Here is a 20344-nt window from a genome sequence, read left to right as displayed (position 1 = left end):
CACTTTGGTAATCCTGTCTCTGGTCCCACTGCTGGTGAACAATGGGGCTGGTGGCCAGTCCTTCCTGACACTTTGGTTCTGTCACATAAGTGCCCTCCCACAGAAATCAGATCCCTGGAACAGCAGCAGAAGCTTCCACTACAGGTTTGTCACATGAGGTCTTGCAGATTGTGCCCTGTGCAATTCTAGGGCATGACGGGCACCTTGTTGCTTGCATAGATTCATATATTTACTACAAGACATTTTCAGCTTATGGGGAGTGAAATGTCCCGAGGAAGTGGTGCCCCTTTGAATTTGCACAGCATCTCCAGATGGACCGTCCACAGGCCTGCTTCCTTTGCTTGCACAGGAAAAATTCTGAAGGCTCATCCTTCCTGCTGGCTTCTAGTGGTCTTCAGCCAGCAGCCCTCATTCACACATAGGCCAATAGGGGGAGACCCTGCCTTCACATCTTGCTCTCCTTGCTCATGGCTTTAACTTTGTCTCTGCTATACATTCTCACACTTGACACATACATGCACCACATGCACATGCATCACACGTACATGCACATCAAAGTGCTGCAGTTGTCCCCACCAGCTTTGCTTGGTGATTCCACCCTAAGGCTCTGCCAGGGCTGCCCTTACCTTAGTCCTCCTGCTGAAAAGGGCTCAGGTACGCATTCCTTGATGCTGGGTCCTCTCTTCTACTTCTATAAACTCCTAGGCCACCACAATCATTCCTATTTCTAAAATATAGGTATAGACTGCATTACAGAGAAGAGTTTAAGCCACAGTGTTCTGACACAGGGTAGTGGCCATTTTTCTACTTCTTGAAATTCTCCACTCTTCCTGATTTGGTTTGACTCCCATTATTTTAAAACTAGTCAGTAGAGGTATTAGATTTGGCCAAGTATGTGAAATGGACTTACATGCTTATGTGATGGAAAAGCAGGTGTGTAGGTTTGTTTTCCAGAAAACAGCAGAAAATGTCAGAAAAAGGCCTCATACAATATTGTAAATTTAAAAGAATAGAAACAGAATAATTAACATGTTGTTTATGAAGACACTGTGTTGACAGAGTTGAATATTTTATATCCAAGTCATTTGCTGAGCTATGAGGTTGCGAGAGGTCAATAAAATCCACTGACTTGTTGGGCTGTATCAATTCTGCCAGGGCCCTTTGAGATTCAGAATGAGGGTTCTGCTAAAAGTTATACACACAACACATACACACACACAACAGAGAGTCGGGGAGCAACATAAAGGTTAATATCCATAGCTAATCCACTGGGATCCTTAATGAAAAGAGATGTTTTGTCTTCTCATATTGTCAGCCACATGCTGAGAAGTATTGCATTTATATGGTCTGTTTATCTATGCATTTCTATGGCAACAATCAGCTTAGCACCCAGATACTCATTAATCCTCTCCACGTCACTATTTGGGAGGCAAACCACAACCAACATAATCTCCATTCAGTGGTGAGTGAATCTACCATCATTTGTCAATATTTCCAGGAAGGATGAAATGTTTAAAATCTCTATAAGCAGAAACAGCATTGCATTAAAAGTTTGAGAGAAGGCTCTTGTTTTTATTTTCTGTGTTTCTGTCTATCTTTTCAGGGCCTCATCTCCCCCGCATCTGTTTTCAGAGCCCCTCTTATTTTAAACAAGACATAGAGAGGCATTGCTCCAATTTTATTTTATTTTCCACTAGAGGCCTGGCGCATGAAAATTCTGTGCACTTCGGGGGAGGTCCCTCAGCCCGGCCTGTCCCCTCTCATAGTCTGGGAGCCCTCAGGGGATATCCTACTGACCACTTAGGCCTCTCTCTGTGGGAGGCGACCGGGCTGATCAGGGGAAGGCACCGCCCCATCACCCCACGGCTGCCTGCCCTCAGCCCTTGCAGCCACTGAGACTTTTTCTGGAAGGGCGCCCCGAAGACGTCCAGTCTATCCGGTCTAATTAGCATATTACCCTTTTATTAGTCTAAATGTTTGTCAATAAGTAGGTAGGGGTGTCTCCCAGTGCTGCTGGGCTTACGGTAAAAGAATCCCTGCCAAGTTCAGGATGCACTTTATGGTTCTGTGGTTCTGACCAGGCTCTTTACAGAGGCAATTTGTTTGACAGAATTGCTTTTTCTTTTAGCATTTTTTAAAAGATTCTATCTATTTATGTTTTAATCCCTGTCTGGACTGGACATTTTATAGGGAGCTCATGACAATAAAACAAAGATTTAGTGCCCTTTGTATTCTCCTTCTCCTTTTCTTCATTGAAGAAACCAGGTAATTTGTCGTTTGCCTTATGGAATTTTTGCTATTTGCATCCCTGTGATGTTGTTTTATATATCCTTTTAACCCCTCACTTCCTTTTGACTGTTGGTTAGGTTCTGGAGGCTTTATCAGATTCAGGTTTAATTAGTTTTGAAAGAACACCTCATTGGTCCACCAGGGTGTGTGGAAAGCTTGGCTTCCCCCATTGCCTGGGAAACCCAAGCCTCCAGCTCTCTCTGTGGCCGCAGCCATCTTGGTTGGGGTTAATTTGCATATTTGCTCCTGATTGGCTGGTGGGCATGACTTGCGGATGTAGTGGAGTGATGTTTAATTTGCATATTACTCTTTTATTAGATAGGATATCTTTTCCATTTTTGAGTTCTCTATTTTGATTCATCTCCCAAATGGATCTTGTCATGTAGCAGTTTTGAAAAAAAATACTCTGGGAATCTATTGACTGAGGTTTTCATATTGGAGACTCTCTGATGTTTGCCTTTAATCTTAGACACATTGATTACTTACAAAGAAAGTGGGTCATGTTAATAGAAGATAGGCTCTATTGTAGAAACAAACTAACCTGAAAACCTTAGTGTAGCAAAGGATTCTTTCTGCTTCGTGTAGTCACTCAGAAGGTCAAGTCTGTGGAGTGCCCACATTTAGTGCCTGTTTCATCTTAATATATGGTCACTAAGTTCGCCAGGGCAGGGAATCTGAGAAATTGGAGGCTTGACAATCACTCAATTGCCTGGACTCTAGGGTCACACATGTTTCTTGGTCTCTTGTCATTGAGCCAGAACTTGTCATTTGTCCTCAACCTAACGGATCTGAGGAATACACAGCACATTTGGGTGTTACAAGTACCTAAACCTAGGAGTCAGTGTTAGCATTGCTCTTCACTCATATAATGGTATGAAGAAATCTGACAACAGTCTTGTCTTCCTCATGTACTTTATTTAACTTTATTTCTTATGTGGCTAAAAAGTCTGTTTATTTTTAAAATTCAGATCTTAATAAGAATAAATATTAAGTAAGTAATTTTCCCCATAGAATAGAGATTTTTTTAAAATATATTTTATTGATTTTTTACAGAGAGGAAGGGAGAGGGATAGAGAGTTAGAAACATCGATGAGAGAGAAACATCTATCAGCTGCCTCCTGCACACCTCCTACTGGGGATGTGCCCACAACCAAGGTACATGCCCTTGACCGGAATCGAACCTGGGACCTTTCAGTCTGTAGGCCGATGCTCTATCCACTGAGCCAAACCTGTTAGGGCAGAATAGAGATTTTTTAAAATCAAATTCAGATTTCTCCTATATTTTAATACATATTTATTCTGTTATACATTTGAAAATTTCTGTTTCATACGTTGTTTTCTCAACACAAATTACCCTTTTACATCCTGTTATTTATTTTTACTTTTTTCATTTCCTTTGACCTGCTTTTTTTTTCTTTTGAAATCACAATTATCTTTCTTATCTTTTATTAGATTAGAATTCTGATGTCTCTACATTATAATTAGTATTATAAAAACATTAGTATAAATCTTTAAAACTCTTTACAATCTGTTGTTGAATCAAATCTCCTGTGAGCTTCAGTTTCATGATAATATGACCTCATTAAATTCTTCTTGAACATGAACAACTCAAAGATATATTTTTTTTCCTCATCTGTTTTTCAAATCAGAGTTTTGCTCTATATTCTGTATACTGTTTTCCTCCCCTTCTCCCTTCCCTTATCTTCTATTTTTCCCTGTCTAGAATGTAAACACATTTGCCAGGACATTTCTTTTCATCTTGATTAGGCACTAAAGCATGCTTCTCTAATTTAATGCATGTTAATTTATTGTTCTTCTAACAGGTATGCATGCAGACAGACTATTTTCTATTTCATCCACTTTTTTTGAGACCTAAGCTGGGCATTGGAGCTGAGTGTGGTTGTGGGGAGCCTATATTAGATTATGACACTATTAGAAGAGTGGAATCTATAATTACTTCTGAGATGGTGTGCCAGGGTTTTCCTTATCAAGTGAGATGTGTATTTAATTTTTAAATAGATATACCTAGTAGCTTTGAGTCATTCCTCAAATCCAGTAAGTCCAAACAGCTTTGCTTCTGTAAGAGAGAGTAATACCCTTTGATTACTTACCTTCTTTTACCTATTTCTCATTGGCAGCATTTTCATTTTCCATATAAAGAATCTTTTTTTTTAAGAGGGTACTCTCTAAATTCTTTATACTTACTTTAGGTTACTTTACAAGATTAAAGATAAGTCATTATTTTTGTGGGTTTTCTTAGCTGCCACTTTCATAAATTTGCAGCAGGAGGCTGCGCTCCTTGTTTGCACGCTGCTTGCACTTGTTTTAAAACATTATTGTGTTCTCAGTAAGTGCTGGGAGAAGGTTGTGAGCTGGCTTCATCCTGTCATCTTTACTCAGAAATCTTGGATGTGTTTCCAAAAATGTGACAGTATAACACACAACGCAAACCCTTAGATGCTTCTTAGACATGTGGACTCGTGACTCTCATCCAGGATAGATTTACCAAAATGGGAGCTCTGGCACAAGGTCTAGTTTATGCATTTTAAATACATTTCCTGGCAGATACTGATCACACAAAAATTTGAAAATCCCTGGTTATGAAACCTTGTGAAAGCTTCTACTTTTCCTGTATCCAGCACATTGAAGATTCTAAATGCAGTATTTCCTTTTCATTCACTTTGCAAAACATTGTCTTACTAAGATGTTTGTAACAAGAAATAAAGAGATTCCATCTCGGTATTCAGGGATGCCTGCAATTCTACATATATCTACTCAGCTTAGTTTAGTAGTGAAATGATCTGATATTCTTATTCCAGATAGCTCTTTAGATAAAAGTGTCTGCACACCCAGAGGCCCTGTTGATGCTAAATAATCATAATTTGAGTTAATGTTTGGATTTAAATATAGCACAATGTATAATAATTAGTGCTGAGTTTTAAAGCTTTTCAACTGGTAGGTTTCTCAAGGAATAAAGCTGTTTTTTTTTTGTTTTTTTTTTTTTTTTTTTTTTTTTTTTTTTATCATTGTTGGGTGAGCCAAAGGGAGCTCAGGTGGAACAAAGTTAAGTGTTTATTTTTCACTATATTTATTTCTATTTCAGGAAATTGCAATATTTTTCATTAGCATTAACTCTCTTTAAAAAACTACTAACTTTCTTATATATGTTCTCACAAAAAGTGTCTGATTATATTGCTTATGTAGGTCTCAAAATTCTACATTAAAATAGTAAAGATGTATGCATAAAATAAAGGGAGCAAATACAAATGTAGGTTTTGTCCTAGAAAATTATGAAGAAAGCAAAAGTTGCACAGTCTTCATTCTCTTTCCCTCTGGATGGCCATTTGTCCCACCTGTTCCTAGGAACCTCCTTTATAAAGATTTCTTTCAATGCAGAATCTGGCCCATTTTTATGACTCAATGTGGATACAATTCCATATGACACATTTTCCAGGAATATTTAGGACATAAAACAAGTTTCCTTAGGTATCATCAACATTTGGGTAAAAATTAAAGTTAATTTACTTAAAAATCACAAACAGAAATTAAAATATAATTATTATAGTAAGATGAAACTTACAGTTTATGCAGAATTGCAATATAACAACATTATCAAAACCAATATGAAAATATAATTAATTATTATTTGTGAACTTAGATGTGTACAGTATTACTTTTAAGTAAGTAGTGATACGTAAAAGTGCATTATTTCATAGAAAATTTTCTAATAATTAATAAATAAGAATATAGCTAAAAATCCAAGAGAAGTAATAAAATAGGAGACAAAAATTTACTACCTATAAGGAAGGCCAGAAAAGAGGAACAGAACAAACAAACAAACAAAAAACAAAGAAAAGAAAACCTGGGACAAATAGAAAACAAACAGCAAGTTAATAGACTAAACTATATCAACTATTACATGAAATGTAAATGGACTAAATATTCTAATTAAAGATAGATTTATCTCACTGAATAAAAAAACAATATTTAACTATCTATAAGAGATGTATAATAAATGTGAAGATACAGATAGGTTAAAAGTAAAGTCTGGGAGACAACAAATCATTAATATGGCAGTAAAAGCATGCTAGTGTGGCTATATTCATATCAGACAATACTGATATTAATTCCAATATTGGCATTACTGATAATATCAATTAGACCAGGAGTATTATCAAAGATAAATTGTGCTATTTAACAATGGTTAAAATATTAGTTCAACAAGATGACATAACAATATTAACTTTGTGTATACCTAATAACAGATTCTTAAAATATAGAAAGTAAAAACCGCTAAAAGGAAAAACAGATGAATCCACAAAAATAGTTGGATATTTTTTCTGTTACATGTAGAGCATCTAGACCCACCCCCAAAAATAAATCTGTAAGGAAGCAGAAGATCTGAACAACTTTTACAACAAACCTTGATCTAATCAACCTCTGCAGAACACTGCAACCAACAATGACAATATGTACATTCATTTCAAGTATACACAGATGATGCATCATGACAGAAAATATACTGGGTGTAAAATTGATATAAAATATTTTATTTAACAAAATTTTATAAAATATATTATCTACACAGAAAAAAGAAAAACAAGAATATATCTAGCAAGCATCCAAAAATTTGAAAATTAAATTAGAAATTTCTAGCTAACTTATTGATCAAATAAGAAAATCACCCAAAAATGATAATAAAAATGCAGCATATAAAAATTTGTGAGATTCCAGTGGGGGTGGGGGTGTGCAGGACACAGCCAATCAATGATTCTCTCTCATCATTGATGCTTCTATCTCTCTCTCCCTCCCCTTTCCTCTCTCTGAAATCAATAAAAACATATTTTAAAAAATTGTGGGACATGAGCAAAGTGTTATATGTGGTAGGAAAAATATTATTTCAATCTCTACATTAGTAATAAATAAAGGTTTAAAATTAACAATTCTGAGTTTTTACCCATAAAAGCTATAAAAAGAAGAGCAAATTAATACAAAATAAGTAGAATACAGGACATAATATACAGTAAAACTGAAACCAGTAGGAAACAAAACTAAGGCTTTTCTTTGAAAAGATTAATTAAAATAATCTCTAGCAAAGTTGTATTAAAAAATAAAACAAATGACAAATATCAGAAATTTAAAAGGTGACATTATGTCCAGCCTGAGTGTCTTGGTTGAGCATCATCCTGTGCATGGAAATGTTGCCAGTTTAATTCCTGGTCAAGGCAACCAATAGATCAATGTTTTCTCTCATATCAATGTTTCTCTCTCTCTCTCCCCCTTACTCTCTCTAAACAAGTCTTCAGGTAAAGATAAAAAAATATAAGGTGACATCACTATAATATTAAAATGGCAATAAGGAAATATTGTTAATAACTTTGCCAAACTAAGAAAAACTAAGAAAAAATTAAAAATAATTTTATAAAACTGACAAAAAAATATCTGGAACGTCCCTTTATCTGTAAGAGAAATTTAGTTTGTTTTTTGGTTAATCCTCACCTGAGGATATTTTTTCCCATTGATTTTTTAGAGAGAGTGGAAGGGAGGTAGGGAGAGAGAGAGAGAGAGATATGTGAGAAAGACACACCCACTGGCTGTCTCTCCTATGTGCCCTGACCCTTCAGTGCATAGGCCGATGCTCCAACCACTGATAAACACTGTCCCGAGCAAGAAATTTAGTTTTTAATCAACAAATTTCTCCAGAAGAAAATTCCAGGAGCAGATTTTTTTCAATGCTGAAATCTACCAAATATTTAAGGGGATATAATACTAGTCTTATACAACTCTAACTGTGACTTGAGAGGAAAAGAATATTCACCAATGCACTTTATGAAGCTGGTCCATATATAATACAAATATCTCAATAAAATATTAGCACATTAAATGCAAACATAAATAGAATGGATAATGCATTATGACTAAATGTTGCTTATATCAGGAATGCAAAATTGGCTCAACATTTAAAAATCAATCAATATAATTCATCATACTATGTAATTAAGGAAAAACTCATATAATTAATCTCAACTAGTACAGAAAAGGCAGTTCATAAAATTCAAAACCCAACTATCATAAAATTTTTCAGTTAATTGGAATGTGAATAAAACTTAATTGGATAAGTAGCATTTACTAGAAACTTATAACCTATCATTTTTATTCATAAAAATGTTTCTCTCTTTTATCCGCTGTCTATACGCTTTATCATTAATTAGTGATTCTTTTTGTTCATTTGAGTTATTTCTCCCCTGATATCAAGCTTTTTCTTTATAAGACTTCATTTATTACCATGGCCTATTTTTGTACTTTTTTTCTTTTACCTTTGAGTAAATTCTATATTATTTTTGTATATTTTGTCCAAATATGTATCTTTTTCTTAAAGAGATCATTTTATCTCCTTTACTTTTATTAATAGAATATATATTTTATATTAATCATACAATTTGATATATTTTCTATGTTTTTCTTCCTTTGTTTTCTATCATGTGATTCTTTGAACATCTTTGTATAGTATGTGGTTGTGTGTTTCTCTTAAAACCTTGTAAGTTTTATATTTGGTATTGTGTTAATTTTGTTATCAGTTAGGGTTCACTTGCAACAAATACAAATGTCTCTGGATAAGGAGAATGGTCTAATATAAAGCATGAAAATTAATAAGGTGGGCTGGAAGCGTTTGCTCTAGGCTGCTCCTGGAATGACACACAGAATTGCACCTCAGCATCGGTTGACACCATTTACTGACAACTGTAACAAAAAGGAGAGCAGTGAGAAGCGACCACTGTGACCCCTGATTAAAAGAGCACTTTGTCATCATTGGGAAGCAAGGAACAGGAAGTAACTGCTCTTTGACATATAGGAAGGAAGGAAGGAACACTGGGACATTGCCCAGAAGACCTTAGTGTCTCCAAAACTACTCTTGCTTACCACAACTACCAAAAATCTTCCAACTCTTGAATGGGTGCTTCTAGTTAGTGGACCAAACTTTAAGGAATTCAGGGAACTGTAGCTTGCAGCTGCCTTCTGCAGAGAGCGCAGAGAAGAGTTGAAGTGGATGGTAATTATAGAGCCAGTCGGTTGTTTTCTGACTGGCAATTAAATAATACTTACATGTGATATTTCCCCCAAACCCCCTAATTAATTTACATATTTTCTCTAGAGCTATACATTTAACCAGAATTATTTCATTCAGTTAGTTAGAGATTTTACAAGAATACAATTTTATACAAGAATTCTGGCCTGAATTTTTAATACTGACTTCATTTCAGACTTATATTTCATAGGTATTCATTCAGTGCTTCTCAACCTTTCTAATGCCGCGACCTTTTGATACAGTTCCTCATGTTGTGGTGACCCCCAACCATAAAATTATTTTCGTTGCTACTTCATAACTGTAATTTTGCTACTGTTATGAATCATAATGTAAATATCTGTGTTTTCTGATGGTCTTAGGCGGCCCTGCTAGCGTTTCTCAACCTGTGGGTGCTACATTACAATTCATAACAGTAGCAAAATTACAGTTATGAAGTAGCAACAAAAATAATTTTATGGTTGGGGGTCACCACAACATGAGGAACTGTATCAAAGGGTCACGGCATTAGAAAGGTTGAGAAGCACTGAATATATTTGAATGTTATTATTTGATATTACTTTAGTCTTGTGCTGTTTAGAGGACAATTACACTCCCAACTATCCTGTTTTTTCCCCATTATTGATTTTAATATATATAGTTTGAGTTATGTATTTTGTTAAAACAGCTTACCTCAATTGCAAGAAACACAAAACCCCCATGAGGCCAGGTTTGAGGTGATCGAGCACCATTAGAACTTGTTCTTAAAGCCCTTGGTTCCACAGCATAGTGAGGAGAGCAGATTGTGGCTGCCAGTGCCGTAGCTTAATGACTCCAAGCACATTCTAAGTGCTAGTCCTTAAACACAAATAAAAGGGAAGAGAACTTTGCTTCAGGTTATCTGGAGTGTTGTAAAGACCTACAGTATTTCTGGGGAAACAGCTGATTGGCACAAAAAATAATTCAATGGTTTCCTCATACCTTTGTGCATTTTTGCTTAACTATACTATGAAGCCTAAATTATATTAAAATGACTCAAAGAGAATCAGAGAAGGTTTCTGCAGGCAAGAAAATATCCTGTGTAACTGAAAATAAAAGGCTGTATTCTGTATTACTCTTATGTTGTCTTAAAATATGTAAATTTAGGGAAAACTAAGTAGAAAGAACAAGAAAGTCAAAAGCCTATTAATTTCTTTTGCATTTTCAGTAGAATCAATATTTCTGCTCTTGGTTGATAGAAAATTATTAATCACGACTCTTCTTTGGAGTGTTCTGTGAACTATCCAATGCTTAGTTAGCATTCACTAGTTTTCCTTTATAGAAGCTTGATGATGGCCCGTGTTTCAAACACTTTCACAAATAAAGCTCAAAGAATAACTATTAAAAATTTCCAATTTGTGAATCATCTAATTCTTTAATCTCAGTAGGTATTTACTATGTCTTACACATGAAATAATCTTAAATTAAGAACAGCAGACAATATTTCTGCCTCTTTTAAGATCAATGTCAAATACTATATGATTGAGGCTGCCCCAAGAACTGTTATTGGCCAGCAAGGGAGCTAAAATAATCAGATTTACTGCAGATATGTACATGATCATTTACATTTATATTTTATAATAGAGAAAATTAAGCTGGTGAGAAGAGAGTTAAAGTGCAAAGACTGGGTGTGCTCCAGCTCCCTCAAAGCTAGTTATTCTCTTGGTGGAAGATCAAGATCTCTTATGACAAATTTTGGATTACAAGAGAACCCTATTACAGGCCCTATCCATTATGTGTTAAGTTATATTTGAATAGAATTAAAAATTAACTAGATTGACACTCAAAAACCCTAAGGGATATTTTAGGATACAAGTCAGAGACATGGAAAGTATTTGTACTGAAGGGTAGGATGGGTGGGATGAGGAAAGAGAAGTATAAACCGAAGGAGGTTTACATTTGGGTAAAATATCAGCTTATTCTTGGAGGATGGTTTTGCAAAGGTCAATATTATGCAATTTTTCCAGGAGATCTTTTTTTCTGGAACAGATCTGACTCTTGGGCAGAATTGAGTAGAGTTTTGTAAGATTTTCTTTCTCCTCTGCATTATATTTAAAGTTTATATTTTAAAGAGTAGAAAGAGGCATAGCTGTGTGACCTGGAGAGGCCAGTGCAAGCACAGCAATCACAAAGATAGTGACTTCAGGGGTGATGCTATTGTGCTATGGTCTGTTGAGATCAAGTTTGACTAAAGACTATTGTTGATGAGTTTGCTACCCCTCTGTTGTCTTTAGTTTAGTGCAGGTCAAGAAGTATCCCTGAGCACCCCCGCCCCACACACACACGCACACATTCCATTTGCACTGTGTGAGCAGTGTGTGGGGCACACAAAGATGAAGATTTGATGGTCCACAGTCTGTTGGCGATTCTGACACATGGACAGATGGCTTCCCTCTCATGTGGTAAAGGGACAGGGACTTGCTCAGGGACCTAGGGAAGATTGGGGGCCAGAGTGCCCCTCTCTGCTGGGATGATGTGTCTTCTGTGCTTCTCTACTACCTGGAGTGCCCAGGGCATGACCTAAGTGAGGCTTTTTCTGAAAAAATACACAGTTGAAGTATTTCAAGGGTGGCATGGGGATGGTGGCTGGCAGCAAATACTGCTAAAGGCTACTGGTGAATCCATCTGAAAGTAGAAAGAGTTAGCAGTAGCAGCCTTTGTTGTCTAGCATTGGGAAGATCATTCTCTTATTTTCTTATCCAGAACAGTTAAATGGGAGAAGGGTAAGAGGGGGGAGAAACCCTATCTCACTCAGGTCCAAAAGTGAATACAATTAATGCCTGTTTCTTTCTTTCTTTTTTTCTTTCTTTCTTTCTTTTTTTTTGTATAGCAAAGGTGGAAATTTATTGAAGAACAAGTACAGACTCCCACATGGGGAGAGGGAAAGAGTCCCACAGAACTGACTCCCATGTAGGGAGGGGGAAGAGTCCCCTTAATGCCTGTTTCAACCCTACCGGAATGCTAGAGCTCTAAGCATTTTAGAATATTTTACATTAACAAAGTCATAATATTTATCAGTGTTCTGTCCCTATATTATTATCACATGTGGGGGAATTTTACTTTATTAAAAGACCCAGTTTCTAAAATGTTAGTACTGAATCTAATGGTTTGTCCCTGCATACCTTCCTGTTACTCTCTAGCTAGCAATTGCTAATGGACTAGTAAAACACTATGGGATATGTTTTCTATATAGCTGTCAATGCCTAGACACACTAAAAGGCTTGAGATATGGACACAGCTTTAGAAAATGTTTCTTGAATGACAGGATATTGCAAAATGAGGCTTCAGAGTGGAAACATGCTGGTTATCACAAAACTAATCATCCCATTTTAAATAATAATATAATCATGTTCCTTTAATTTATTTGGCTGATTATAAAAATGTTGTCTAATTAATTTTAAATGTCAGATTAATATAGTTTAAAATGTGTTTTTATTCTTTTTTTAAATTTTCACCAAAGGATATGTGTTTTTTGTTGTTGTTGTTGGTTTTTTTTTAATAAATCTTTATTCAGATTATTACAATTATTTCTCCTTTTTCCCCCCATAGCTCCCCTCCACCCAGTTCCCACCCCATCTTCTGCCCTTACCTCCCCCCCACTGTCCTCATCCATAGGTGTATGATTTTTGTCCAGTCACTTCATGAACCCCCCATACCCTTTTCCCCCTGAGAATTATCAGTCCACTCCCTTTCTATGCCCCTGATTCTATTATATTCACCAGATTATTCTGTTCCTCAGGTTTTTAATTCACTTGATTTTTAGGTTCACTTGTTGATAGATATGTATTTGTTGTTCATAATTTTTCTCTTTACTTTTTTCTTCTTCCTCTTCTTTAAGAATACCTTTCAGCATTTCATATAATACTGGTTTGGTGGTGATGAACTCCTTCAGCTTTTTCTTATCTGTGAAGCTCTTTATCTGCCCTTCAAATCAAAGTCTCTCTCTCTCTCTCTCTCTCTCTCTCTCTTTCTCTGTCTCTCTCTCTCTCTCTCTCTCTCTCTCTCTCTCTCTCTCTCTCTCCCCCTTCCTTTATCTAAAAAAAAAAAAAAAACCCACAAAAAATGTTTGTTTTTTTTTTTTTTTTTAGATAAAGGAAGGGAGAGAGAGAGAGAGAGAGAGAGAGAGAGAGACAGAGAGAGAGAGAGAGAGAGAGAGAGAGAGAGAGAGACTTTGATGTGAGAAAGAAACATTGATAGGTCACCTCCCTGTGCTTCCTGACTGGGATCAAACTCACAACTTTTTGGTGTACAGGATGATGCTCCAACCAACTGAACCACTTGCCTGGGGCTATGTTGTTTTTTTTTTTTTAATTTTTTTAAAATATATTTTATTGATTTTTTACAGAGAGGAAGGAAGAGGGAGAGTTAGAAACATCGATGAGAGAGAAACATCGATCAGCTGCCTCCTGCACTCCCCCTACTGGGGACGTGCCCGCAACCAAGGTACATGCCCTTGACCGGAATCGAACCTGGGACCTTTCAGTCCGCAGGCTGACGCTCTATCCACTGAGCCAAACCGGTTTCGGCTGGGGCTATGTTTTTATTATTTTGTATTAAATTGGCAAGCAACATACACGTGATAGTTGCTGTGACACCTACCCAATTGTGGGCACTCCTGGCACAGCACAGCGAGCACACATCTCAACTTTTTGCTTCATGGGCATAGTGGAACTACTAAACTCACAATGTCATTTTTCCAAGTCACTCAAAATTCCACTACTGAAACCAAGAAATTTACTTTGTGGAAGCTGAGGTCTTATTCTACTTGAATCTGTTGTTAAAAATAAATGTACCTGAAACCAAAGGTTGAAAAACCATTTAGGTGGTACTCTTTCTGTTGGTATAATCTCTAAATATTCTGTGACTAACATTCTTAACATCTGACATTGGACTAAACACAACTTCTGCATAGAGGAGCTGCTACAGAGTTGGTAATGGATATGGGTTATTCCAATGATTTATATAATGAAGGTTTTGAAGGCACCTATAGTTTTTGTCTCTTTCATTTTATGTAATATAGATACTTTATTTTGCCCTGAAATGTCTTTGGGAGGTAGAGTCAGGACACACTGGGTGATTAAAAGAGGAATGAGAAGTTTCTGAAATCAGGGAAACTTGAGACAAGGCTCCTGGAGATGCCCCACATGGTGCTGGCTCCTTTCCAATCACAACTTTAGAAATATCAGATTTTTTAAGTGTATACTTAGAGAAGTCAAAACCTATAGAAGCTCCTGGGGCTGGATAAAGAGAGAGTAGTGTGGCTCAGCATGGAAGGGACATGGCAGCCATGGAGGTCTGTTACCTTTTGCTCAGTGACCTCAAATCACTGTCAGTCAAACAAAGCGCAAAAGTACCAGCACAGCAAGCAAGACCATCTGGGGTGAGAAGTTGTCTTTCCTAGGCTTGTGTCCAGCCACCTCTACCCACACAGGCTATAGGCTTGGGGGAAGCTGATACCCTCAGGGAATAATTATCATAGGCATTTGAACAGCTTCCTGTAATAAAATGGCACACACTTAACCTTCTTAAGTAGATAAATCAAAATAATGGACCAAACCAAAAATTTGGAATAAGTTTAGCAAATACCCTCAAAGGGTAATGGTAACATAGGGGAAAATAAACAGTTATAAAGAAGAAGAAAGTTTATTCACTTGAAATAAAGATTTTGATGACTAGGCTAAATTGTTAAGAACAAACTTGTGGACGTGCTCTAAAGGTATTGGGAAAGAAGTAAAATGTAAGATAATAGAGAGGACAGAAGTAAAAGTACCATTTATGGACAGAAGTAAAAGTACCATTTATAGATAAAATAGATAAAATAGAAGAATAGAAAACAAAAGTAAATGGAAAGAAATAGATTAAAAAAAATATGATAGACAACTTCCAGGAAATAAAGATAGATGAGACTTCAGATTAAAAGGGCTCATGGAGGATGTATGAAAAGTATAAAAAACCCACACATGAGCACCATAGAATAAAATATAAGAACATTGCAGACAAAAAGACCACACTAACATACACCAGCCAAAAAGGATTCAGATTAGAAATTGAGTAATATTTTAAAAGTGTTGAAGAAGAGAAAAGTATACCCAGAGTGTTATATCTAACGAGTCGTCAGTTGGACATCCTTAGCGCTGCTGAGGAGGTGGGAGAGCTTCTGGCTGAGCAGCGCTCCCGCTGTGGGAGCACACTGACCACCAGGGGGCAGCTCCTGCATTGAGCGTCTGCCCCCTGGTGGTCAGTGTGCATCATAGGAACCGGTCGATTTGCATATTAGGGTTTTATTATATAGATTATGCTTTGATTGGTTGAATGGATGGCCCGAAGACTGGACACATAGCATATTAGGCTTTTATTATATAGAAATATGCTTTTTAAATGTTTAAGTTAAATTAAGGGTAAAGGTATTTTTAGCCATATACAGCTTAGTGGGTTTGACACAGAAAGACTCTAAATATTTATTAGTAAGGGGACCATATTTTTTGAATGGCTCTTTTGGACTACATCAAGGAAGAGAAATATTCATAGCATAGCACTCCCCACTAAAAGTTATGAAATGGAATCTGATCTAAGATATGAATTGTAAGCACAAAATGAAGGTAAGTCAATCTTTCAGACAACTACCAGCATCCTTACTGCAATAAGTAAACTAAACTTTAGGTCATTGCCATGGAGGAAAGATGAACTCAAAACCGCAACATGATTGCTAGGTTCTTTGAAAGAGTCTACTGTGCATCCAGGTCACTAACACTCCTTGGACCCTAAAGGGATAAATGCAGTGCTTTGGGCAAAAACCTTCTTATTTCATGGCCTCAGATTTTCCACGGATTAAGAGAATGCAAATACTAGTAAGAGCTCACTATCAAAGTTCATCAAACACAAAAAGAAAACACATGGTTGAAAATCAGCAGAAACAAGAAAAACAGTTTTAAGACTCTAAAAATCTATAATAATAAAAGGGTAATATGCTAATTAGACCAGACATACTTCCAGGCATCATTCCAGACGTCCTTCCAGATGAAGCCGGGGCAGGAGCAAAGCCCACGTCCTGGGTGCCTGCCAGCAGCTGGGGGAAGGAAGGCCTACTCTTGCATGAATTTTCGTGCATTGGGCCTCTAGTTTCAGATAATTGCAATAGTAAGAAATATAACCTAACATGAATGTGTCTGAGATACATGGAAAAGGATGGGTTCACATCAATCAGCAAGCAGGAAAAGACTTAAAAATAACCACACAGATTTGCAAAAGAACTTCCAAAAAATAAAAGTCAAACAAAATCACTGGGTAGTTTAACCAGATTACACATAGCTGAAGAGAAAATTAATGAACTGTTGAAACAGCTGTCCAGAGCAGCATGAAGAAGCTGGTTACTATGGTGAGCACCTGGGGCTCAGTCCTACTGGAGCTGCTGAGGGGCTGTGTAGAATGTGCATGAGAATTCTACCTTAAATAACTAGAGTCTGGGAACTTTACCACCGAGTCTCTTCTGCATTGGTTGAGGGCTCCCTGTACCTCCAGGCTGTGTGGAAGGGCAGCAGGGCTTTGAATTTGAAGTGGGTGCTATCAACTTGTATGGAGCTATCCTCATTTCAGATGGGCTAAAAGGTTGTAACCTGGGAAAAGTCAGCTTGACACAGATTCTAAAGATTTACCCAAGATGAAAATGTTAATGACATAGGTGCCATGACCACATCTCAGGCTTGAATAATCAGAATCCCTATATAAATGACTTGTGAATCCCTATTTCTTTAATATAAAATAAAACAAATTCCAGTGTGATTTGTTATGTGCTCTAAAGATTGAGAAACATCCTAATGTCCATTATTTGAAATTTATCACTCTTGTGCTTGCCTTGGGAGAAGCATATGAAATTACTATCTATTTTGAAACCCAAAAAAATCATAAGAAGAAAAGAAGCTTATTTGACTCAGGACCTGTGTCCCAGTAAATAAACCTAATGACCCAATTATCTTGCTACTCTATCTTCTTCACTTTGGACTGCAATAGAATAGTGAAGAATTAAATTGAAGAGTACTGCATTACTTATAAAAAAAAACAAAAAAACAAAAAACAACCTGAAAATATTTTCTCACATTACTTTTTTAGTTTTTCTGACTAACTTTACTACTTTCACATTCACATTTATATCAAAATAGAGGCCCGGTGCATGAAATTCGTGTGGGAGGGAGGTGTCCCTCAGCCCAGCCTGTACCATCTCCAATCTGGGACCCCTCAAGGGATGTCCGACTGCCCGTTTAGGCCCAATCCTTCCTGGATTGGGCCTAAACGGACAGTCGGACATCCCTCTCACAATCCAGGACTGCTGGCTCCAAACTGCTCGCCTGCCTGCCTTCCTGATTGCCCCTAACTCCTTCTGCCTGCCAGCCTGATCACCCCCTAACCACTCCCCTGCCAGCCTGATTGATGCCTAACTACTCCCCTGCCAGCCTGTTTGCCCCTAACTGCCCTCCCCTGCAGGCCTGGTCCCCCCCAAATGCTCTCCCCTGCAGGCCTGGGTCCCCCCCAACTGTCCTTCCCTTCAGGCCTGGTCGCCCCCAACTTCCCTCCTCTGCCAGCCTGGTCACCCCTAACTGTCCTCCCCTGCAGGTTTGATCACCCCCAACTGCCCTCCCTTGCAGGCCTGGTCCCTCTCAACTGCCCTCCCCTGCTGGCCTGGTCGCCCACAACTGCCCTCCCTTTCAGGCCTGGTCCCTCCCCTGCTGGCCATCTTGTGGCAGCCATCTTGTGTCCACATGGGGTCAGTCATCTTTGACCACCTGGGGGCAGCCATCTTGTGTGTTGGAGTGATGGTCAATTTGCATATTATTCTTTTATTTGATAGGAGGATTAGATAGGATAGAGGCCTGGTGCACGGGTGGGGGCCAGCTGGTTTGCACTGAAGGGTGTCCCAGATGAGGATGGGGGTTCCTTTGGGGCATGGGGCAGCCTGGGTGAGGTGCCTGTGTTGGTTTGCAGGCTGGCCACGCCCCCTGGCAACCCAAGCCGAGGCCCTGGTATCTGGGATTTATTTATCTTCTATAATTGAAACTTTGTAGCCTTAAGCGGAAGCCAAGGCAGGCCAGGGAAACCCAAGCCTCCTGCTCTCTCCGTGGCTGCAGCCATCTTGGTTGTGTTAATTTGCATACTCGCTCCTGATTGGCTGGTGGGTGTGGCTTGTGGGTGTAGTGGAGGTACAGTCAATTTGCATATTACTCTTTTATTAGATAGGACTAGAGGCTCAGTGCACAAATTTGTGCACCGGTGGAGTCTGGCCAACCCAACCTGATCAGGGCCAATTGGGCTGGGCCTGCCAAAGGGAGGGGCCACAGGAGGTTGGCTGGCCAGCCCTGCCCCCATCAGGGTTGGGGGGTGACAATCGAGGGTGGGGCTGGCCTTGGGGAGGGGTATGGAGAAGACCCACTGAGCTGGAGCTGAGCATGGGCCCCAGGCTTCCCAGGGAGGACAGCCTCAAGAAGGAAACAGAAACCACCAGAAGGCTCTGCAAACAGGCCCTGAGCTCCCTTTGGCCAGGCAGACTCAGAGCTGGTGTCTCTGTGTGTACATTAGACACAGCCCAGCACTCACCTTTGACTGTTTGTCAAATCCATTGCCTTGAAAAACTTGTTCCCTTCTTCTCTTTTGGCCTTTACAACAAATACAAGCCAATTGGAAGACATGGGCCCCAGTGGCAGAACCAGGCCCCACAATCACCCAGAATTTAGGCCTAAGACAACTGGGTAGCAATCTCCATGGAACAGAAGACACTGTTTTAGAGTCTTAATTCTCCCCTAAAATATGCCCCATTGATCCTCTTTAGCCAGGATAGACTGAACTAAGGAACCAAAAACTGCATTTCCTTTGAGGTGGGATCCACCACGAGCCAGCTGGTGGCAAGGCACCTCACAGGCGGCTGCCTTCCCCCCAAGCTCGGTGTGCTCTGAGCCAGTCTGTTTCTGGCGATGCCAGGTCCTGGGCTACTGATTGGGTGGCAGGTCCACAGGGTTTCTCTCCACCACCTTCCTGGCCTCCTGAGCAGTACCCTCTGGCCCAGCACGCCAGGCAGCTGTCATTAGAGCTGGGACTTGGAGAGCGAAGGAGCTAGCACGTGCCAAGAGGAACCTGCAGGTGGCCAGGCCATGTCCCCTATCCCGTTTCTCAGTCTTGTTCACGTGGATCGGGCCAAAGCCTGATGCCTGAGACTGGCTCCATGTGGGGAGGATCGCAGCAGGTAGAGGGGTGTCCTGACCTGCCAGCCTTGGTGACGATCATCTTGGTGCCCAGCTGATTGAATTCATCCCACAGAGCCTTCATCTCAAGCTGCATGCATGCTCACGCTGGCCACCTTTGCATTCTTCTTTACTGGTGCCTTGGCAGCAGCTGCACAACTGGCCCCGGGGCCCTTGGGCTTGGCAATGGCACTTGTGGTGGCCCCTGTGGCTGGCGCATCATAGCGACCAGTCGTTCTGGTCATTCCACCATAACAGTCAGTCACTGGACTTTTATTACATAGATACCATAACATCCTACACCAACTGCAGTATCTTAAGGAAAATCAAGCCACCTAGAATTATTTACTTTTTGGGGACATTTTTCAATAAAGTAAAACAACTTCTTCTATACCTTCCTTCTCAATGAGTGAGTGGGTTTTGTGAATCCTTTCTTTTGGCCACTTTGTCAGAACATCCGGTTTCTTAGCTTATCCCAAACCATAATACATCCACCCAATGGCAATTCAACCTACCAACATATGACATGAGATAAACCAAACACTGCTCCCATAAAGTTTATTATATAAATTACTTACATACAAGGACTTGTCTAGTTTGCTAGATCCTATCTCAATTGCTTTGTTTCAATTGCTCTGAAGATAGGAAAAATAAAAAGGAAGACAAACTGATATTTTATTGCATGTCTCAAGCCAAAACAAGGTGGTTGGAAGAGGTTCCCTGTTCA

This window comes from Plecotus auritus, assembly GCF_963455305.1.
Source record: "Plecotus auritus genome assembly, chromosome: 2".
Taxonomy (NCBI): domain Eukaryota; kingdom Metazoa; phylum Chordata; class Mammalia; order Chiroptera; family Vespertilionidae; genus Plecotus; species Plecotus auritus.
The sequence above is the reverse complement of the archived record's forward strand: the minus strand, read 5'-3'. Positions refer to the sequence as shown.